The 24,429-nt window shown below is 42.9% G+C and overlaps 1 long non-coding RNA gene across 1 annotated transcript in view; it reads left to right on the forward strand.

The window, feature by feature from the left end:
- LOC134344982 (uncharacterized) overlaps positions 1–18,351 on the forward strand; it is a 51,793-nt gene extending 33,442 nt beyond the window's left edge. Inside the window, exons 2-3 of the long non-coding RNA XR_010017579.1 lie at positions 5,676–5,759; positions 18,325–18,351. This is a non-coding gene — a long non-coding RNA (uncharacterized LOC134344982). The remainder of the gene's footprint in view (positions 1–5,675; positions 5,760–18,324) is intronic.
- The last annotated feature ends 6,078 nt before the right edge of the window (positions 18,352–24,429 follow it).

Here is a 24,429-nt window from a genome sequence, read left to right on the forward strand (position 1 = left end):
CCATTATCTCAGCATTTTCTTTCAGATGCCTCCTCCCATTAGGTATTTAATTTTCTACCAACATCACCAATTAGATGTGGGTGAACTATAGAGAACTAACAAGAGATTCTGCAGATGCTGGAGGAACTCAGCAGATCAGGCAGCATCTACAGAGTGGAATAAACAGTTGACATTTTTGGCAGAGGCCTTTCATCGGGGCAGTTGTGGACTTAAATCACAGCAGAAACTCTAACATACTTCAACCTCTTTAAGCATTTGCAGCCTTTGAAGTGCAATGGCTGAATAAATCTGTGTCCTGATGATGGGTTTTGTCACGAAATGTTGACTGTTCATTCCTCTCCATAGATGCAGCCTAACCTGCTGAGTTCTCCAGCATTTTGTATGTGTTACAGAGAATTAATCTGATCCATTGCCTGTGGATAGCTTGACTGCATCAGTAATATATTGCTTTGCTTTTTAATGAAACATGTTATAGGTGCCCAGGCTGGTATCTCATTTTACCAGCGCTATCCCAGACATGCCATTTTGCACTCTTCAGTGAACTAGAGAAAGCTTGATTGCTGGGCCATGATCTGCTGGTGGGCATTTCTGTTGTGGATGTTACAAAGTGCCTTAAGGATGCTCAGTAGCGAGCTGCCAAATCTGTCCTCCATCATTCCATTTCCCATTTGTGTACACCATGGTAGGGTGTTTCTTCGGTGTGAAGCTGGAACATAGTATTCACTAGGACTGGTGGGTAGTCACTTCATCCTTGTTAATAACATTTAAAAGACATTTGGAAATAAGATTTGAAAAACATTTGGAAAAACACCATTTAAAAGACATCTGGAAATAACAACGCTCAAAAGACATTTGGACAGATGTATGGAAAGGAAATATTTAAAGGGATAGGGGCCAAATGTGGGCAAATAGGACTAGCTTAGATTGGCAGCTTGGTCAGGGTCAGCACGGATGAGTTGAGTCAAAGTGGCAATCTTCATGCTGCTCTATGCTGTCAGATTGATGTGGATAAGGTCAAGCACACCTTATCCCTTTCATTAGTTTCATTAGTTTGGTAGCTATTTGCTCGAGACGCAGCCTTCCAGTTGTGCTCCACAGAATGTGGACAGCTCAGCCAGGCCACTGTTAGTGATGGACATTGCTATTTCCAGTGTTCCTTGCAAGTATTAACCAATGTGGATAAATACAGAGTCATTAGCAGAGACAAGATAGAGTTATAGAAAACTGCAGCAAAGAAACAGGCCCTTCGGCCCATCTAGCCCATGTCAAACCATTTAAACTGCCTTTTCCACTTGACCGGTATTAGGTTCATAGCCTTCCATACCCCTACTATCCACATACCTATCCAAACTTCTCTAAAATATTGAAATCGAGCCCACATGTACCACTTGTGCTTTCAGCTCATTCCACACTCATGAACCTCTGAGTAAAGAAGTTTACCCTCATATTCCCTTTAAACTTTTCACATTTCACCCTTAACTCCCATGACTTCTGCCTGAAGTCCCACCCAACCTCAGTGGAAAAAGCCTGTTTGCATTGACCCTATCTCCAGCCCTCTTAATTTTGTAAACCACTATCAAATATCCCCTCAATCTTCTATGTTCCAGGGAATGAAGTCCTAACCTATTCAATCTTTGCTTATAACTCAGGTCCTCCAATCCTGGCAACATCCTTGTAAATTTTCTCTGTACTCTTTCAGTTGTTTCAGTAGTTCCATTTAATATCAGAGAAATGATTGCAATAAACACCCTGAGATTCTTGTTCTTTGCAGACGTTCACTAAGACAGCACGGTACCCCCAAGAATGAGTAACAGTAAGACCAACAGAACCCCAAAGCACCCCCACTCCCCCTGCCACACACAAGCAGCAGCAAAGCAACGGTCCTTCCCCACCCACTTACACATAAATGCATGAGCACCCTACACCCAATAAGCAAGCAATAGCAAAGCCCCCAAGAAAGACCATCACCTGCAGTACAACAAAAACTAATCGTTCACTCGACAATTCGACGTACCACAGGCTCTCTCTCACCCTAATATAGTGAGAGGGGAGACATAACAAAACATAACTTTATTTCCTGCAAGTAAGTGACCAAAACTGCACACAATACTCCAAATTAAGTCTCACAGTGTCTTAAACAATATCAACATAACATCCCATCTCCTGTACTTAATACTTTGATTTATGAAGGCCAATGTGCCAAGAGCTCTCCTTACGACCCTATCTACCTGTGATGCAACTTTCAATTAATTCTGGAACTGCATTCCTAGATCCCTTTGCTGTACAGCACTCTTCAGTACCCTACTGTTTACTGTATAATACCTACTCTGGTGGGTTCTAGCGGAGTGCAACATCTCGCATTTCTCTGTATTAAGTTCCATCTGCCATTTTTCAGCCTATTTTTCCGGCTGGTCCAGATCCTGCTGCAAGCTCTAATAGCCTTCCTCCCTGTCCACTACACCCCAATCTTGGTGTCATCTGCAAATTTACTGATCCAGTTAACCACATTATCTTCCAGATCATTGTTATAGATGACAAACAACAACGAACCCAGCACCAATCCCTGAGGCACTCCACTACTCACAGACCTCCAGTCAGAGAGGCAACCATCTATACCACTCTCTGGCTTCTCCCATAAAACTAATGTCAAATCCAATTTACTACCTCATCTTGACGGCTGAGCAACTGAACCTTCTGGACCAACCTCCCACGTGGGACCTTGTCAAATGCCTTGCTAAAGTCCAGATAGACAACATCCATTGCCTTGCCTTCATTATCTTTGTTGGTAACTTCCTCAGAAAACTTTCTAAGTCTGGTTAGACATGACCTAACATGCACAAAGCTAAGCTGACTATCCCTAATCAGTCCCTGTCTGTCCAAATACTCATATATCCAGTCCTTTTGAATACCTTGCAATAACTTTACCCACTGCTGATGTCAGGTTCACTGGACTATACTTTACCGGTTTATTTTTGCCTTTCTTAAACAGTGGAACTACATTGGCTATTCTTCAATCCTCTGATACCTCACCTGTTGCTAAGAATAATTTAGATATCTGCTAGGGCCCCTACAATTTCTGCACTTGCCTCCCACAGGCCCTGGGGATTTATCCACCCTAAAGACAGCAAACACCTCCTCTTCTGTAATCTGTATAGGGTCTGTGAAGTCAATGCTACATTCCCTAACTTCTATAACTTCTGTGTCCATCTCCTGAGTAAATACAGATGCAAAACTTTAACTTAAGATCTCTCCCATCTCTTTTGGCTCCATGCGTGGATTACTATTCTGATCTTGCAGTGGACCGATTTTGTCTCTTACAATCCCTTTGCTCTCAATGTTTCTGTAGAATCCTTTAGGGTGGTCCTTCACCTTGTCTACTGGGTAACCTCATGCCTTCTTTTAGCCCTCCTGATTTATTTTGTTAAGTGTTCCCATGCATTTCTTATACTCTATAAACACCTCATTTGTTTCTACCTGCCTTTACCTGCTATGTACCTGTATTGTTTTCTTAATTAGGGCCTCAGTATCTCTTGAAAACCAAGTTTCCATCAACCTGTTACCTTTACCTTTTATTCTGACAGGCGCATACAGGCTTTGTACTCTCAAAATTTCACTTTCGAAGGCCTCATACTTATCAAGTACACTTTTTGACAGAAAACAACCTGTCTCAATCCACACTTGCTAGATCCTTTCTGATACCATCAAAATTGGCCTTTCCCCAATTTAGAATCTCAACCCATGTACTAGAGTTATCTTTTTGCATATTTACTGATCCTCAGGTGTGTTGGTTGTTAATGCAAATGACACCTTTCACTGTATGTTTCAATGTACATGATATAAATAAACTGAATTTTGGATCTTAATAATGTTTCCGAGATATGGGTGTCTCTGCCAATTGCCGTAGACCTGAGCTTCAGCTCTTTCAGAGTCCAGCATCTGTAATCTCTTCTGTCTTTAGCACCATTCGGTTTCTTGAACTAATGACAAGAGATAAATGCCAAATTTTATAAAGCAGGTGAAAGATGTCTTGTTTGGCAGAGATGGGTCCAGCACTTTTTATATGGAGAGGAGCCAACACCTCGATTCCACATCATCTCTTAGATTTCCACGAAATTGGTTCTAAATCCCTCAACTTCAGCCCTTATAATTAAAATGGGGGCTCTGGTCAATTAATGAATATGAATACCACTTCACTGGTAGCTGTCACGCACCTTAATTTTAATACAATGTTACTGCACAGAGAACGATTGATAGTACACTTGTGGTTTTCATTACTACACAGCTGGAAGCCAAGGATTTGCTGGCACTCTAGACTTGGAAACTGATGTCTCATACATGTTCCTTCTATTTATGGAATTATTTGTTCTTGGGTTCTGATGGAAGGTGTACACTAGCAGATCTAGCCACTAGCTGTGTTTTTTTTTTGACGTTTTTGATCATTTCAGATTTCCAGCATTGGATTTTTCTTACTTTCTGTTAATATTCGTCCCTTCTCTTCATTAAGATCTATTGTTTACATGAAGGCTGGTAATACATGCTCCCTTGGTCTGTTGGCAGTGAGCTGCAAGGTGCCTTACTACTTTCTTACATCTAAGACTGTTCCTCAAGATCTAGGATGACTTGCTTCCACTTCGGTTTTGTGGGTTCTGAGGTGACTGATTAGGCCAATGTGGGAAGCACAGATTCTTCCAAAGACGGGGTAACATGGCAGCTGAGAGGATGGCGGATCAGGATCAGAATCAGAGTCGAAATCAGATTTATCATCACTGACATATGCCATGAAACGTTGTTTTTTGGCAGTAGTACAGTGCAGGACATAAAATTACTATCGTTACGATAAATATATAGTGCACAAGGGGAGTTGCGAAGTAGTGTTTATGGGTTCATGGACCATTCAGGAATGTGATGGCAGACGGGATGTGCAATTTCTCCTTCTCCCACTTATGCGCGTCTTCTGTGTTTATCTGATATATTGCCACGGTATTCCCCAATCTCATTCTGAATTCTCCTTCCATATTTTGAATGGTCTTGGACCAGATGTTCGCAGGAGATAGTGGGGATACTGCGTTCCTTCAAGGAAGCCTTGAATCTTTTCTTCTGTCCGCCGATTAATTTCCTCCCAAGATTCTGTTCAGAATGCTGTGTCTGTTTCTTGGAATTTGCCGTTGGGCATATGGGCACAGTGGCCTGCACTTTTAATAGGACTAAGTCAGTTTTGTGGGTCTCCTCACCCCAGTGCTGTTTGAGAAATTTGCATAAAGTGTGAGTGATCGGAGATTTGAGCTTACTCCCTTTCAGTATGTTAAACACGAGCTGTGTACATTTCTGAACCCTGATCTCCTAAAAATAACTCAGAGAGTTAGGCAGAAGTATGTTAAAGGTAGTGTTATAGTGCTTAGCAGACACATTCACAGGTTAAAATGGGACCTGTGACAGTGCCATTGGGAGGTGCATGCACAGCTGTGGCTTTGCTGACTGCTTATTATTCTGTGGGTCAACAGTTACCGTTGTCTTCCAGACCAGTGTGCTTGAAAATCTCACGGATGATAAATTCTGAACGTTGAACTTATGCTGTTAGCATTTGGCTGAGTTTCAAAATTCAAAGTTCAAAGTAAATTTACTATCAAAGTATGTTTATGTCACCATATACTACCTTGAAATTCATTTTGTTGCAGACATTCACAGTAGAACAGAGAAAATGAAAACTACGCACAAACTAAGCCTGAGAAAGAACCAGCGTGCAAAACAAGACAAACTGTGTAAATACAAAAATAAGTAAATAAATAATATTGAAATGTTCTTGATGGTGAGTCCATATGTTGTGGAATCAGTCCAGTGTTGAGCTAAGTGAAGTCATCTATGCTAGTTCAGGAACCCGATGGTTCTGGAGTAGTAACTGTCCTGAAACTAGTAGTGCGAGACGTCTGGATCCTGTGCCTTCTTCTGTTGTCGGTACTTCCCCGATGCAATAACAAAGACACCGCAGAGTAAAACTTTTACACCCTTATTGCAGCATGCTGCAGGGGTCAGGGAGGAGTCAGTCTAGGGAGGAACTCTCTCTGTTCCCAAATTCAGCAAAATACATACCGAAGCAGTCACATACACAAAGTTACGGCGGTTACTTCAGTTTCGACCACAACAGTACAGTTTCGATCACGCGCTCAACCAGAGGCACCATACAGGTTTATCATTGGGACTTCATAGCTAGTTCTGCATTCGGCGGTTCCCTACCCCATTGAATCATCAATAGTCAGCATTACGCATTTTTCGAAAATATTCAGTTCCTCAGTCTGCACAGAAACAGAGTATTTTTAGTTGTTATTGTACATATTGATGCTCACACCATTAAGTTGCGACATCCCTGGCCCCACGCATGAAAATGGAGACTGATTCCACTCTCTAATTAACCCTATCCTATCTCATTCCCTTCTTTTATCATTTCATGATAACCAATCTAGATCGGGGCCAAGAAGGGTGCTACCAGCCTATCCATGAGAATCTTACAGTCAGTATTTAAGCAAGTTATTAGTATACAGCATACAATGATTATAACAACAAGAATAACTAGCCCATGCAGAAAATAGGATCCCCAAGATCCTCCCAGCAGCCACTCCAGCCAGCCATCTCCTTTCTTAAGACCTTGCCTGAAATCATCCAATTGTTTCTTAATAGACTGGGTGGCATGGTTTATGTTGTATGCTTCATCCGTAATATGAGTGATACATTTGTCTCCTACTATAGTGCATACCCCCCCCTCGCTGGGCCAACTGATAGTCTACTGCATATCTAGTTTGTTGTGCGTAGAGCCTTAATTCTGCCGATTCTCTGTTAACAGCCGCTAGTCCTTCCACCGTACTGTTTCCCAGGATCGATAACCCATAAATGAGGTAATTCCAGTTCTTCGCTGCTATTGTCCCCGCCGACCCTCAGAGGGACAGGGCCCTCAGAAACCCATAGCCAAGGGAGGATCACAGAGTTACTGGGTCCTTTCAAACTGCACAAAATTCCTCACTAACGACTGGGGTAACTATTCTGTGGCGGATATGTGCTCTCTGTGGGCATGGGACAGTAAGTGGTCCTATTATCCCTACAGCGAATAGGACAGGGAGGTTCGGGGTGGCTGTAGTATAGGTCCCATTGAGAAGGAACGTAAACCCTCTTTTGGCCCAGTAGCATTTCACCGCTCTGCTATTGGAACCCGTGAACTGTTTATATCTCCAGTTCCTTTCCTGTCTGGAGTTTCCTCCTGATCCAATCAGTTGGTAGTTGTAAAAGGGGTATGAGCAAAAGGCAGAGCTGACATGCATTCCATTGCAATGCCCACAAATGAACTGTCTTCCTGCAGTAACATTTAAGCACCTTTCCTCATCACAGGTGTGGGAGAATATTCCATTGCTCACTCGGCAATGTCTGCGGGCACATTGTCTTTGGGCACAAGAGGCATTCATGCGGACAAAAGCGTATGCAGATCCCCATCCCCGTCCTGAGAAACAAAGTGGGTAGCTCATGGGAGCAGAACAAATCCTGCCATTTCTTCCTTGGGTTCCTGTGCAGTTAGGGGACTGAGACCTATCTGAATTTATCAGCTCTACGCGCCGTCCTGATTCTCCCCTTCGGAACCTCTCGCTTTGACGATATCCCTGGCCCCACACATGAAAATGGAGGCTGATTCCACTCTCTAATTAACCCTATCCTATCTCACTTCAATATGATAGTAGCAAGAAGAGAGCATGGCCTGGATGGTGGAGGTCCTTGATGATGGATTCTGTTTGCATATGGCAGCACTCCTTGTAGATATGCTTAATGGTGGGGAGATTAGGCCCTGAAAAACGGCTAAGGAAGCAATATTTGTCACTGACACTGAGACACGCAGAAGTATATGCAAAATTACTTCTTCCTGTGTTACTTTGATTTTCAAAAACCACACTATTTTACTCAATACGTATTTTGCATACAAATTTCGAGTTACTCGTGATGAATTATAATGAATTGGCATCCTTGCACTAGGTGACATTTTCCCATTATCAAAGCTGCACTTGGTTTGCTTTTGACTAGGACGAGCTTGTTCTTTATGTTCTTATTTGTCATTTTTATCATTTGACAAGATTACATTAATTTCAAGCCTGTGATTCCTCTTGTAGTAAGGATTTAAAGACTAACTTCATTTCACGAGTCAAGATTATTCATATCATTTTCAGTACACAAGCGCAAAGGAGAACAAAATAATTGTTACTTCGGATCTGATGCAGCACGTAAGAACCACAACAGATAAAGCACACACAATAAGTATAAATACATCAGCTAGCTTATACACATAGGTCAATTGGATTTCCATCAAGAGATGCAAAGCAGTGTACGTGGCTGTACATAAGGTGACTCTGACAGGAAACGATGAAGTAGTAGCAGTGGGTCGGGTTGAAGGGTGGAGGTGTTGATCAGCCTGACTGCTTGGGAAAAGGAACTGTTTTTGAGTCTGGTGGTCGTGGTGTGGATGATATGTCGCCTCTTCCTTGATGGGACTGGGACAAACAGTCCATTAGCAAGGTGGGTGGGGTCCATCATGATCCTTCCAGGATTGCTACCTGTGCCACGTGCTCGTGAGGCCAGAACTAGGAAGATTATGCAGCTTAATATGTGCCTAAGGAGTTGATGTAGGAGGGAGGGCATAAAATATTTGGATCATTGGGCTCTCTTCCAGGGAATGTGGGACCTGTACAGAAGGGATGGTTGTACCTGAACTGGATGGGGACTAATATCCTCGTGGGAAGGTCTGTTAATACTGCATGGTGGGGTTCAAACTAAAGTTGCAGGGGGATGGAAACCAGAGGGCCAGAACAGTTAGCAGAGAGGTTGTGGAGGCAGATGTTAGTAAGATCTCAGACAAAGTTTGGGATCAAAAGGTTGAGCATGGTGTGATTAGTGTCCTAAGCTGTGTATATTTCAATGTAAGGAGTATTGTAAGCAAGGCAGATGATAGTGCTGAAGATGGGGTACCTGATTTACAAATAGAGGCAATGTGTAGTGAGGAGAGGCTTTTGATAGAGCAAAATTGCAGCCAACAGGATGACTTACAATGTAATAGGCAGACAAAATCAAACTGTGTGAATATAGGACTGAAGGTGTAATATTTGAATACGCGCTGTAAATGGAGTAAGGTAGATAAACTTGCAGCACAGTTGCAGATTGGCAGGTATTATGGTGTAGGCATCACTGAATCCTGGCTGAAGGAAGATTATAGCTGGAAGCTCAATGTCCAAGAATACATATTGTACAGACAAGACAGGTAGGAAGGCAGAGAGAGCAGTGTTGCTCTGTTGGTAAAAAATGAAATCAAATCATTAGTAGGAGGTGTCATGGGGTCAAAGTGTTGAATCATTGCAGATAGAGCTAAGGAACTGGATGGGTAAAAAGACCCTGATGGGAGTTGTATACAGTAGTAAGGATGTGGTCTATAAATTACAACAGGAGATAGAAAGTACATGCCAAAGGGGTAATGTTATAATAGTCACATGCAGGTAGATTGGAAAAATCAGGTTGGTGCTGGATTCCAGGAGGGGTGATTTCTAGAGTGCCTACGAGATGGCTTTTTAGAGCATCTTGTGGTTGAGTCCACTAAGGCGATCAGCTATTCTGGATTGGGTGTTGTGCAATGAACCAGAATTGATTCGAGTGCTTAAGATAAAAGAACCTTTAGGGGCAAGTGATCATAATATGATCGAATTTACCCTGAAATTTGAGAAGGAGACGCTAAAGTCTGATGTATCAGGATTACACTGGAGTAAAGGGAATTACGAAGGCATGAGAGAGGAGTTGGTCAGAATTGATTGGAAAAAGAACTCTGGCAGGAATGATGGCAGAGCAGCAAAGGCTGGAATTTCTGGAAGCAATTTGGAAGGCACAGGATATATACATCCCAAAGAAGAAGTATTCTAAAGGAAAGATGACACAAGTGTGGTTAACAGGAGAAGTCAAAGCCAAAATTAGTGAGAAGTTAGAGGATTGGGAAACTTTTAAAAATCAACAGAAGGCAACTAAAAAGTCATTAAGAAGGTAAAGATGGAATACGAAAGTAAGCTAGACAATACTATTAAAGAGGCTAACAAACGATTCTTCAGATATATAAAGGGTAAAAGAGAAGTGAGAGTGGATGTTGGACTGCTGGAAAACAATGCTGAAGAGGTGGTAATGGCGGACAATGAAGTGGCAGACAAACTGAATAAATATTTTGCATCAGTCTTCACTGTGGAAGACACTAGCAGTACGGTGGAAGTTCTGGTGTCAGGGGTCATGAAGTGTTTGAAGTTACTATTACTAGCGAGAAGGTTCTTGGGAAACTGAAAGGTCTGAAGGTAGATAAGTCACCTGTACCAGGTGGTGTGCACCCCAGGGTTCTGATCACTAGATTCTGGAATGGTTCTGGAAGATTATAAAATTGCAAATGTCACTTCAAGAAGGGAGGGAAGCAGAAGAAAGGAAACTAGAGGCCAGTTAGTCTGACCTCAGTGGTTGGGAAGATGTTAGAGTCGATTATTAAGGATGTGGTCTCAGAGTACTTGGAGGCACACCGTAGTCATCATAGTTTCCTCAAGGGAAAATCTTGCCTTACAAATCTGTTGGAATTCTCTGAAGAAATAACAAGCAGGATAATCAAAGGAGGATTGGTTGATGTTGTATACTTGGATTTTCAGGAGGCCTTTGACAAGGTGTCACACATGAGGCTGCTTAACAAGCTACGAGCCCATGGTATTACAGGAAAGATTCTAGTATGGATAAAGCCGTGGTGGATTGGCAGGAGGCAAAGAGTGGGAATAAAGGGAGCCTTTTCTGGTTGGCTCTCAGTGACTACTGGTGTTCCATAGGGGTCTGTGTTGGGACCGATTCTTTTTACATTATACATTAATGACTTAGATGATGGAATTGATGGCTTTGTTGCAAAGTTTGCATACAAAATGAAGATAGGTGGAGGGGCAGGTAGTGTTGAGCAAGTAGAGAGGTTACAGAAGGACTTAGGCAGAGTAGGAGAATGGGCAAAAAAATGGCAGATGGAATACAGTGTTGGGAAATGTATGGTCGTGCACTTTGGTTGAAGAAATGAAAGGGTTAACTATTTTCTAAATGGAGAGAAAATACAAAATAAAGCTAGGTGCAAAGGGAGTCTTTGTGCAGGATCCCCTAAAGGTTAATTTGTAGGTTGAGTCTGGGGTGAGGAAAATATGGTATTAGCATTCATTTTAAGAGGACGAGAATATAAAAGCAAGATGTAGTGTTGTTCACTTAGAAAGCACTGGTGAGGCCTCACTTACAGTATTGTGAGCAAGTTCAGTCCCCTTATGCTGAAGCTGGAGAGGTTTCAAAGGAGATTCGCGAAAATGATTACAGGGTAGAATGGCTTGTCATGTAAGGAGTATTTGATTGTTCTGCACCTGTATTCTCTAGAATTTAGAAGAATGAGGGCGACCTTATTGAATCCTGTTGAATGGTGAAAGTCCTTGATAGAGTGGATGTGGAGAGGATGTTTCCTGTGGTGAGAGAGTCTATGACCACAGGACATATCCTCAGAATAGAGGGGCATCCTCTTAGAATGGAAATTAGAAGGAATTTCTTTAACCAGAGAGTGTTGGATCTGTGGAATTCTTTGCACAAGCAGCTGTAGAGACCAAGACTTTATGTATATGTAAGGAAGAGATTGATAGATTCTTGACTGGTCAGGGCATGAACAGATTTGGTGGAAGGCAAGAGATTGGGGCTGAGAGGAAAAGTGGATCAGCAATGATGAAATGGTGGAACAGACTTGATGAGCCTAATCGCCTAATTCTGCTCCTATATCTTAGAGCCTTATATTACTGGCCCTTTTCCACCAACTTTCTGAATATATGTCTGTGATGGTGGGTAGGCTGATGCCAGTGATTTGCAGCATTGAGAGCCCTGTTGTTGAGCCTTCAGGTCTGGCACAGTGCAGTTTCCATACCAAGCAGTGATGCAGCATGTTGGGATGCTGTCTACAGCATATCATTTGTTATGTGCATGTCAAAATGTTGAAACATGCACTGGAATGGATTGGTTATGTCAACAACCAACACAGCCTCAAGATGTGCAAGTGTTACCATGCCCTCAGCGTCAACAAAACAATACAGAACACAACAAATCATAACACAACGAACTCCTGCACGTTCTTAATCTGTTAAAGTTAAAATTACGTATTATCACAACCTTACGCTGCTTGCAACAGTCTGCAATCTCCCTACAAATTTGTTCCTCTAAATCCCGTTGACTATTGGGTGGTTTATAACATTATCCCATTAATGTGGTCATTCTTTTCTTATCCCTCAGTTCTACCCACTCACTAGACGAATTCTCCAGCCTGTCCTGTCTGGGAACTGCTGTGACATTTCCGCTGACTAGTAATGCCATCCCTCCTCCTTTAATCCCTCCCACTGTAAATCTCTCTTCATAGGTTAACCCCTTCATCTCTGGACTCAACTTGGTGAACTTCCTCTGCACTGCCTCCAAAGCCAGTATATCCTTCCTCAGGTAAGGAAACCAGAACTGCACGCAGTTCTCCAGGTGCGGCCTCACCAGTACCCTGTACAGTTGCAGCATAACCTCCTTGCTCTTAAATTCAATCCCTCTAGCAATGAAGGCCAACATTCCATTTGCCTTCTTGATAGCCTGCTGCAGCTGCAAACCAACCTTTTGTGATTCATGCACAAGCACTCCCAAGTTGCTCTGCACAGCAGCATGCTGCAATCTTTTACCATTTAAATAATAATTTGCTCTTTCATTGTTCCTTCCAAAGTGGATGACCTCGAATTTACCAACATTGTACTCCATCTGCCAGACCTTGCCCACTCACTTAACCTATCTATATCTCTCTGCAGACTCTCCATATCTTCTGCACAATTTACTTTTCCACTCAATTTAGTATCATCAGCAAACTTTGATGCACTACAGTCGGCCCCTTCTATCGGATCATTAATATTTATCGTGAACAGTTGCAGGCCCAGCACCGACCCCTGCGGCACACCATTCACCACTGATTGCCAACCAGAGTAACACCCATGTAACCTAACTCTTTGCTTTCTATCACGGTGGTGTCTGAAAAGAGGATGCTGTCTAAGTTGCATGCCATCTTGGTCAATGTTTCCCATCCACTACATAATGTACTGGGTGGGCACAGGAGTACATTCAGCCAGAGACTCATTTCACCGAGATGCTGCACAGAGCGTCATAGGAAGTCATTCCTGCCTGTGGCCATCAAACTTTACAACTCCTCCCTTGGAGGGTCAGACGTCCTGAGCCAATAGGCTGGTCCTGGACTTATTTCATAATTTACTGGCATAATTTACATATTACTATTTAACTACTTATGATTCTATTACTATTTATTATTTATGGAGCAACTGTAACGAAAACCAATTTCCCCAGGGATTAATAAAGTATGACTATGACTATGACTATGACTATAACCAGCCAATCTTCTATCCATGCTAATACATCATCCCCAACTCCATGCATCCTTATCTTATGGATAAGTCTTTTTTGCCACATCTTATCAAACACCTTCTGGAAATCCAAGTAAATGATGTCCATCTGTATAGATGTGAGATGTAAGTCTTTTAAACTGAGAGTGGTAGGTGTGTGGAATATGCTGCCATGGGTGTTGGTGGTAGAGGCAGATACACATTAGGGTCTTAGATGGATGAATGAAAGATGGAGGGCTATGTGGGAGCGAAGGGTTAGATTGATTTTGGAGTAGGTTAATAGGCCGATGCAACATCATGGGCCGAAGGGCCTGTACTGTGCTGTACTGTTCTATGTTCAATAGCTGTCTGGGGCTCCTGTTCCGGATGCATCAGAAGAAAAGAATTGATTTCATGGTGTATAGCCATCTTAAAGTGTTTTACAACCAGTGAAGTGCTTTAGCAGTCCAGCTACTGTTATACTGCACAAATGACAGTCCATGGTTTACTTTTTTTAATGATTGCAACTCTGTAATATTGTTTTTGACATTACCAGTTCATCACATGTCCCTCTTTGAATATCTGTACATCCATGCACATTATCCCCATGTTTTCTAAAGTCTTTACACATTCCTATTGTCTTGCGAAGTAATTTGATCAAGTGACAGCACTCATAAGCTACATGAATCCACCAAAGTACTGTTATTACTAGATCAGATTTCTTGAATCGAGAAAGAACCATCCCAGAAAAGTTACAATATAGTTGACATACTTTTTGAAACATTTACTCCAGGAATTTGGCAGGGAGACTGATTTCTTGGAACAGTCAGGTACAATCTTTTTCACAAAGTTCCCATTTATTCTTTTGGGGATGAGTTGAAACTACAGTGCAATGCTTCACTGAATATCTCTCTTTCTCTGGAAGAATGCAAACTAATTAACACAGGGTTGACAATACAGTCCCAGGTGTAGGACTTCAGGGACTGTATGCTCTTCCTTGGAGGCTGCATGAATTGGCACATTGACCACCAGTCTCATTTGATAGCTTGAGGACAGATTTTACAAATATTTTCCTTGTGCTTTTGCTGCACAGGTCAGAGAATGTTGGGCAGAGGCAAAGAAGTTAGGAGCTTAACATCAAAGGATATACTTCGTATTGAAAGGACAGACAGGAAGGCATAGGCAGTGGTGTGGCTCTGTTGGTAAGAGATGGAATTACATCTTTAGAAAGAGGTGACATAGGGTCAGAGAATATTGAATCTTTGTGAATGGAGTTAAGAAACTGCAAGGGTAAAAATACTCTTATGGGAATCATATAAAGGCCTTCAAAAAGTAGCCAAGATGTGAGGTTGAGATTGCAAAGGGAGCTGGAAAGGGGATGTAATGAGGGTAATGACACAATTGTAATGGGGGACCTCAATATGCAAGGGGATTAGGAAAATCAGGTTGGGCTTCGATCACAAGAGAAGGAATTGTTTGAATGCTTACGAGTTGGCTTTTTAGAGCAGCTTGTGCTTGAGCCTACTAGGGGAAAGGATATATTAGATTGGGTGTTGTGTAATAACCCAAATCTTATTAGGGAGCTTAACATAAAGGAACCTTAGGAGGCAGTGACCATAATATGATTGAATTCATACTGCAACTTGAGAGGGAAAAACATAAGTCACATGTATCAGTATCGCAATGGAATGCAACGAATTACAGAGGCATGCCCAGGTGGATTGGAGGAGGATACTGGCAGGGATGACAGCAGAACAGAGTTGACTGAAGTTTCTGGGAATAGTTTACAAAGCATAGATATGTCCCACTAAGGAAGAAGTTCTCAAATGACAGAGGTAGGCAACCGTGGCTGACAAGAGAAGTCAAGGATTTCATAAAAGCCAAGGTAAGGGCATATAAGGTAGCAAAAGTGAGTGGGAAGTTGGATGATTGGGAAGCTTTTAAGATCCAACAAAAGGCAACAAAAAAAGCTATAAGAAGGGAAAGGATGAAATATGAGGGCAAACTAGCCAATAATATAAAGCGGGGTACCAAAAGTTTTTTTTTCAATTTATATAAAGAGTAAAAGGGAGGTGAGAGCTGATACTGGACCACTGGAAAATGATGCTGGTGAGGTAGTAATGGAGGACAAAGAAATGGCAGATGAACTTAAATGGGTACTTTACATCTGTCTTCACTGTAAAAAACACTAGCAATGTACCAGAGGTCTATGAGTATCAGGGAGTGGGAGTGAGTGCCATTGCTATTACAGAGGAAAAAGTGCTAGGCTAGCTCAAAGGTCTTAAGCTGGACAAGTCACCTGGACCAGATGGACTATATCCCAGAGTCCCAAGAAGGGTTGCTGAAGAGATAATGGAGGCATTGGTCATGATCTTCCAAGAATCACGTAATTCTGGCATTGTTTCCCAGAGAAATGGAAGATTGCAAATGAGTATAAAAGAATATAAAAGCAAGGAGATAATGCTGAGCCTTTATAAGACACTAGTCAGGCCGCACTTGGAGTATTGTCAACAGTTTTGGGCCCCATATCTCAGAAAGGTTGTGTTGTCATTGGAGGGAGTCCAGAGGAGGTTCACAAGGATGATTCCAAGAATGAAGGGGTTAACATATGAGGAATGTTTGGAAGCTTTGGGCCTGCACTCATTGGAACTTAGAAGAATGTGGGGGGATCTCACTGAAACCTACCGAATGTTGAAAGGACTAGATAGGGTAAATGTGGAGAGGATATTTCCTGTCGTGGGGTATCCAGAATTAGAGGGCACAGCCTCAAAATTGAGGGGTGACCCTTTAGAACAGAGGTAAGGAGGAATTTTTTTTAGCCAGAGGGAAGTGAATTTGTGGAATGCTTTGCCACAGACTGTGATGGAGGCCAAATCTGTGAGTATGTTTAAGGCAGAAGTTGATCATTTCCTGATCAGTCAGGGCATCAAACGATATGGCGAGAAGGCAGGTATATAGGGTTGAGTGGGATCCAGGATCAGCCATGATGGAATTGTGGAGTAGATTCAATGGGCTGAATGGCCTAGTTCTGCTCCTATGTCTTATGGTCTAAGCGTGTAGATCTGCAGGAGATGTCAGGCCTGCAAAAGTAGGAACCTCCCAGTCTCCACCCAATTAATAGAAATCACCTACCATTCATCACCTGCAGCCTATTTAAACCCAGCTCTTAGTCGCAATCGTTATTCACGCATTAAACCAGCCAGCCTCAACCAGTTGCTCCTAGCCTTCAATTAGCTTGTCACCTGTGAGTTTAGTATCTATTCTGTCTTGTTTTTTGGCCCTTCCTGGCTTATTATTTTGTTGTCTATTTATTAAAGTTATCACTCACTACTGAATTACCTCCACTACTCTGCGTTTGGGTAAAGCCTCCTTTACATTTCCTGACAGGATGGGTAAACCGGTGACTCAACCCGCAGAATTAGCTCCCTAAAGGAAGTCGTCCATCAACACATGATCTCATGATCCAGAAGCAGCAGGAAACTATTGATCATCTGTGTGCCACTGTCAACCAACTCTCTGTCTCAATATACCTACCCCCTGACAGTCAACCTTCTCCCTCAGAGCTCTGGATTCCAGTGCCTGAACTCTTCATCGGAACCCAACCTGATGCTGCAACTTCTTGTCCCAGTGTGTCTTACACTTCGTCCAGCTACCTCTGTGTTGGACAGACTGAGCCAAGATTGCCTTCGTCATCTCTTCCCTCTTGCCTGTTGAGCTCTGACCTCGGTTGCCACAAAGTGGGACAATAAAAACCTCCAGTGACAACAGATATGAGTATTTCACAGCTGAGATGTGCTGGGTTTCAACCAGCCGGAAAGTGGAAGGGAGAACAGCAGATCAGATACTTCGTCTGCAACAAGGCTCACGCTCATTGCTGGATTACCTGGTCGATTTCAGACCCCTCGCGACGGAGTGTGGCTGGAATGTTGAAGTGCTGCTGAGCCATTACCTTTGCGGCCTTTCAGAGTGCTTGAAAGATGAGTTGTGTACCCAGGGGGTGCTCACCGACCTCGACAGCCTCTTCGCAGTGGCACTCCTTATTGACAAGCGTCTTATGGAATGACGCTTCAGGTCATCAGCCAGACCTCCATTTCTGTTCCCAGAAATATTTCAGGTTTCAGGACCCTTATCAGCGATGCCTCCAGAAGCCAGGCCGTTACGGAGAACTCCCTTAGCCACCTAAGAGCATGAGCATTGGTGGAGACACAGCTAGTGCACTGACTATGGAGTGGCCAATCAGCCACACATCAAATGCCCACTGGGTACCGGAAAACGGCACCACCAGGTAAAGGCGAAGGGCTTCCTCTCTGGTAAATTGCCACTAGCACCATTGCCCGACTCACTCTCTCTCATCCTCCATACCCCAACGGCTGTACAAAAACAGGAGACTTTGGTGAATTCCGGCACAGCAGGCAACTTTCTGGACCAAACTCTGTGTGTGCAGCTCAGACTCACTACTGAGTCGATCTTCCATTCCTTCTACTTCATGGGCTTTGCGGACATCCCTTTTGGGATGGTTAAATTACGCACACGGCCTGGGTACGTGAGCATTGGAAAGTACCGTGAGTCCAGCCAATTCCTCCTGACCAACTCACCCAACACTTCTTTCATCTTGGGTTACCCCTGGCTCTCTACTCATGACCTTCACTCTGTCTAGTCATCTGGTTCACTGCTGAGTTGGGGACCCACCTGCCTGCAACCTCAGCTGACTTTACCCCGTAAATCCGTGGAGAACCGGGAAATCCTTGACCTCAGCAACCTGATAAGAGGTGGAGCGGAGTGATGATGGCGCTAAACGGCAACTCCTTTGCATTTTCGGAAACAACTCTATTTCCATCTTTAATACCTTTATTTTTCCCTTTAGGGGTTCTTTTGAAGACACTGACCTGGAGTTACACGCTGACTACAGTTCTTTGCCGGGCTTCATAACCGGCCGTTGTTGTTCGGCACGCCAAGGGCTCGGATTCGGAAGCCTAGGATCTCGAGGCTCTGGAGACGGGCAGATCGAGGGCTGGTGTCACGGCAGGAGACCTGTGTGTCGTTGGGGGAGTCGGAATATCTACAGCTGTGTGCCCAGATCGTTGGGCGCGGAGCTCGAAAAAAAAGCGACGTAATGGACTTTTAAGATCGTAAACCAGTGAGTTGTTTGTTATGTTTCCCTGCTCACTGTGAAAACGGAGACATCTCTTTCTCCCTTACTAGGGAGAGAGAAAGAACCTGCGGTATGTCAAATACCGGGTGAAACGTGAAGTCTCAGGGGTAACTCCAAATCTTTGTCTTTACTGTTGCTTTGCTCACGCTTGAGTGCTCGGTGGCGGGTGCCAATGCTTTTTTTGTCGGTGGGAGGAGGGGAGATTGTTGCTTGTGCCACTTATGCACGGGAGGGAGGGGAGATGGGGGGGAATTTAGGGTTCTAACATTTAACTGTCGTTCATTCTTTGGGGGCACTGCTCTGTTTTCGTGGATGGTCGTGAAGAAAAGGCAATTCAGGATGTATATTGTATACATTTCTCTGACATTAAATGTACCTTTGAACCTCCCACAATAATACCACGACTTAGCCATTGCCTTCAGTAAAAGAGAGACCAGCATCCTGCCACCTCACAGATCACATGACTGTGCGATCAACCTCCTCCCAGATACCACCCTTCCTGAGGTCTTCTGGTCTCCCTCTCCCCTCCTGCCACTCAAACCATATATTACTGAAGTGCTACAGAATTGCTTCATTTGACCATCCCAATCCCCAGCCAGTGGAGGATTTCTCTTTGTCAAAAAGAGGACCGGGGTGCCCTCCCTGCATTGTCTACTGTGGACTCAACAAAATCACCATTAAGAACGCTACCCTCTCCCTTTGATGTTCTTGAGTATGTGAGCAGCATGGTAGTACTGGTTAGTGTGACACCATTACAATGCCAGTGACCCAGGTTCATTTCCTATGCTGTCTGTCAGGGAGTTTGTACGTTCTCCCCGTGATCACGTGGGTTTCCGTTGGTTGACCTGGTTTCCTCTCACATTCCAAAAATGTCCGATGGATTAACAGGTGTAATTGGGCAGAGTTGGCTCACTGGGCCAGCAGAGCCTGTTACCGTGTCGTTACCGCTCAATAAAATAAAAACGTTTTACCTGTAGACTTGCCAACTGCCCAGGGTTGTCTCGCAGTTTCCAGGAATTAAAACATCAATCACAAGACCCTGCTGTGATCCATTCTGGAGAAAGCTAAACAACAGTCTAAAAATATATTCTGCCTTGCCTTCACTATCATCAAAGCGTTTCACTGGCTAAATATGAAAATGCTGAAAACAGAGTGTAAAATGTTTAACTGACATTATCATTGAATAACAATGGATTTGTTCTTTTCCTATTTGGCAAGGGAAAGTGTTGCTCTGTGAAGGTGGATTGTTCGATGAACATCTGAGTGAGTGTGGAACAAGCTGCCAGCGGATGTGGTGGATGTAGGTTCAATTTCAACATTTAAGAGAGATTTGGATAGGTATATGGAAGGGAGGAGTGTGGAGGGCTATGGTCCCATGAAGATCGATGGGACTAGGCAGATTAATAGTTTGGAAGGAACCAGATGGGCCAAAGGGCCTGTTTTGGGTGGTGTAGTGTTCTGTGAATCTATCAGTGGGAGAAACAAAGTCATGTGACGAAACCTCCAGGAATCTTCCAGATGGAATTGGCAGCCATATTGACGTGTGACTCAAAGTCAGAGGTGAGGGCCTGAGCTGGGTGTGGGATACTTGCCCCTTTCATACCTATAGTAGCCATGAACCCCTGCACTGACTGCAATCGGTGTGGGAGCAAGCCTGAGAACAGAAATGAGGTGTGTGAAGCTCTAACTGGTTCATGTCTCCATAGTGAAAGTCAGTCTGCTGTACTCAACACCTGGGGCCTCTACAAGAAAATTCTGAGTACTAATTGTAGATATTTCAGCACAAAATGGGCTCTTTGGGGATCCACTGGAACTGACATGAACTCCAGTGTAGACTACAATACTTCAGAACCAATTCCATACTGAAATTCAAATATGATATGTGAATTTTCCCTGTTCCTACTCACACATTAAAAAATTCCATTTCATTTGATCCCAGTAAATACTCACACTCAAGCAGCAAAATTTTTTTAAGCAACTCCTATAATACCTACAATCAAATTTGGTGTCTAGTAGACATTCTGTTACCTCTGCCTGTCCTTCACCCAGCAGGCTATAGTACTGCTCAAATTCATGATACATTTAACTTGCTCTGACAGCACACAGAACATAGAGCAGTCCAGCCCAGGAACAGGCCCATCAGCTCATAGTCTCTGTGTAAATTGCGATACCAATTTAAACTAATCTCATCTGATGCACATGGTGTATATCCCTCTATTCCTTACCAGTTCCTGTGCCTGTCTAGATGTTACCACCATTTCTGCTTCTACTACCTACCCACCGACCTAACACTCTGTGTTTAAAAACGTGCCCCATAACTCTCCTTTAAACTCTCCCCCCCCCCGCCCACCTTAAAGATATGCCCTCTAGTACTTGCCACTTCTAACCCGGGAGAAAGACTCTGACTATCCACTGTATATCTGCCTGACTTCTCCTCTTTCCTTCCAGTCCTGATGAAGGCTCTCAGCCTGGAATGTCGACTGTTTGCTGTTTTCTGTGGATGCCTGGCCTGCTGAGTTCCTCCAGCATTTTGCTTTGGATTTCCCAGCATCTGCAGATTTTCTTTTGTTTGATCGATTGTATCTGCTTCTCTCACAGTTTTATAAAATTCTTTCAGGTCTCCCTTTAAACTTGGCCACTCCAGGGGAAAAAAAAAATCCCAAGTTTGTCCAACATCTCGTTATAGCTAATTTTCTCTAATCCAGACAACATCCTGGTAAACCACTTCTGAACCCTCTTGAAAACATTGCCACATCCTTTCCATAACGCAGTGATTAGAACTGCGCAGAGTAATCCCAATGTGACTAAACTAAAGTTATAGATTGACTGATTGATAGATGCAGTTGAAATACAGAACCTTCTGGCCCAACAAGCCTGTGATACCCAGTTGCACCGTCTGACCAATTAACCCACGAGCAAGCTCATCTTTGGAATATGGGTGGAAGCCGGAGCCCCCGGAGGAAACCCACGTAATCACGGGCAGAACGTGCAAACTCCTTACAGACAGCGGTGGGAATTGAACCCGGGTAGGTGGTGCTCATGGTTTACCACCTTTTATACCGAGGAATGAAGGCAAGTTCTGTGTACACCTTTTTTAACCACTTGTGTTGCCACACTCAGGGCGCTTTGAGCATGCACCGCAAGATGGGCTGAATGGCCCAATTCTGCTCCAATGTCTTATGGTCTAAGATCCCTCTGACAGGTAAAGCGAGTGATGAAGAATCTGCGCGTTGCCACTACCACGTTGCAATTGCTCGTGTGGAAGAGCAGTTGCAACGTGTTATGGTGCTGCAAAACATCTTTTCAAACGTATTATCTTTAGTTCACTGAAAATAAAGAAGGGTTCTTCGCTTTTACAGTCTTTGATGACAGCAGATATATTATCAGAGTGACACACACAAAACACTGGAGGAACTCAGCAGGATGTATTACAGTATGAAATATTAACGATATCATATTGCCAGACTCACAGCAAGTGGCTGCGTCAAATGCTACACCGCAGAATAGAAGAAGCATGGAAGAAACCTGCTATTCACAGGAGTGGGAATATGGAATTTCAGCTGGCCATGGATTGGGGTGGATTTGAGCGTTGTTTCAGGGGGCTAGGTGGAAAGCGAAGCTCTGTGAACTCAGAACAATGGTATTATTGTGCAGTGCTTTTCAGAGTGTGTGTTGCATGCCAGGGAATCACTGAGAGAGTGGAAAACAAGAGAAAATTGAATGTAACCATCAGGGGATAGAAGCACAAACTTCATTTTTTCTCTTGTTGCTGATAATAATCACTGGGTCTCCTCAAATTGAGCCTTTTTTTCAAAGAGGTTGTCTTATTCTCATTCTACTATCTGTAATCTTTATCCTTTATGTAAAGACTTGAGAGATTTGTTTGTCCAATTAACAGAGATGAGGAGGAATTTCTTCAGCCAGATAGTGGTGTATCTGTGGAATTCTTTGCCGTAGGAGCTATGGAGGCCAAGTCTTTATGCATATTTAAGGCAGAGGTTGATAGATTCTTGATTAGTCAGAGCATGAAGGGATACGGGGAGAAGGCAGGAGATAGGGGCTGAGTGAAAAATTGGATCAGTCATGATGAAATGGCAGAGCAGACTTGATGGGCCAAATGACCTAATTCTGCTCCTATATCTTATGGTCTTAATTCATATAGCCTCGAGATCCATGATCCTGGTGCCACTGGCTGTAAGGAACCCTTACGCTGTAAACTGCAGTGGCAGATCAGGGTTATAATTTGTTACCATTCTTTTGATTATTTTCAGCCAATTGCTAACCTTAGGACAAAGCTACATTCTCTGACCATTTTTTTGGTACACTTGTACACCTACTTGTAAATGCAAATATCTAATCAACCAATCACTTGGCAGCAACTCAATGCAGAAAGAGGTCAGGAGGTTCGGTTGTTGTTCAGACCAAACGTCAGAATGTGAAGGAAATGTAATCTAAGTGACTGACCTTGGAATAATTGTTGGTGTCAGACAGGTAGTTTGAGTAGCAGAAGCTGCTTATCTCCTGCGATTTTTATGCACAACAATCTCTAGCGTTTACAGAGAATGGTGCAAAAAACAAAGAAAGCACATCCAGTTAGCAGCAGTTCTGTCAGCGAAAATGCCTTATTAATGAGACAGGTCAGAGGAAATGGCCTGACTGGTTCAAGCAACATCACTCAAATAACCACATGTTACATCAGTGGTGTGCAAAAGATCATCTCTGAACGCAAGACATGTTGAACCTTGAAGTGGATGGGCAGAGAACCATAAACATACACTTAGTGGCGACTTCATTAAGTATAGGAGAAACCTAATAAAGTGGCCACTGAGCGTATGTGCAGTCAGGGAGAAAGAGGCCTGTTATTCATTAACGAAGTTAGTTGTGATATGAAGTGACAGTAAATATATTTTATTCAAGCAAGCAGGCCCTGTTGACAGTACTTACAATTCCAAGAGGATTTGATCAAGATAGAAATCACACAGCTTTCGTGGCTCTTGCTGATGTTAAATTAGCCAAGGCTTGAATTGCATCCAATTGAAGCACAGAGGCAATTCATTGTATTTACTGTATGATCTTCATCTGGTATCCTTATGGAGAAGAACTTGCCTTATGGAAAATAATTTGAGTGCAAAGAATTTAGATGTAACTTTATTGTTCATGCATGCCACTATCTTAAATGTATGTACACCATCTTAAATATATGTAATTATGTGCTGCTTAAATGTTCATCAAGAAGACCAGTTTGTAATTGGTCTGCCAAATTTATTCTTTTAGTAAAAAGAATTACGTACTTGCCCAAAGTTTTCATAACATTGAAGTATGTTATACTGGCAGTGCTGAAACATAGCACTTTGAATCCCTTTGCTATCAGGATTGCTGTTATGTCAATGGATTTATCCTATTGCCCATGAATTCTATCAAAAGATGTATAGAAAAGTAAGGTCCAACTCTTAAGTCAAGGATCAAACAAATGATTTCTTGCCCTGAAAGTTGGCAGCAGAATCTGTGAGGCCAATTTAAGTGTGGCCATTGTTTAAAGCAGTCCAATGAGCTCTCTAGCAGGTCTTCATAATTATGTATACTATATTGACAACCTTTTTGATATTTGGGATAATGTAAGATTACAGTTTTGATCAATTAGTTAACTGGGACTTTAGTTTCATTAGTGTAACTGACTTCATCAAAGACAGAGCTAATATTTTCTGCACCGTGTATGATAGTTACAGAGACATTAAGTGCAATACCATTCTCCAGACCAGTCAAAATTTATTTTCGTTGGTAATTCAAATTAGTTTTAATATTTTCAAAATTTTTAAT

The sequence above is a fragment of the Mobula hypostoma genome, chromosome 4 (assembly GCF_963921235.1).
Source record: "Mobula hypostoma chromosome 4, sMobHyp1.1, whole genome shotgun sequence".
Classification (NCBI taxonomy): Eukaryota; Metazoa; Chordata; class Chondrichthyes; order Myliobatiformes; family Myliobatidae; genus Mobula; species Mobula hypostoma.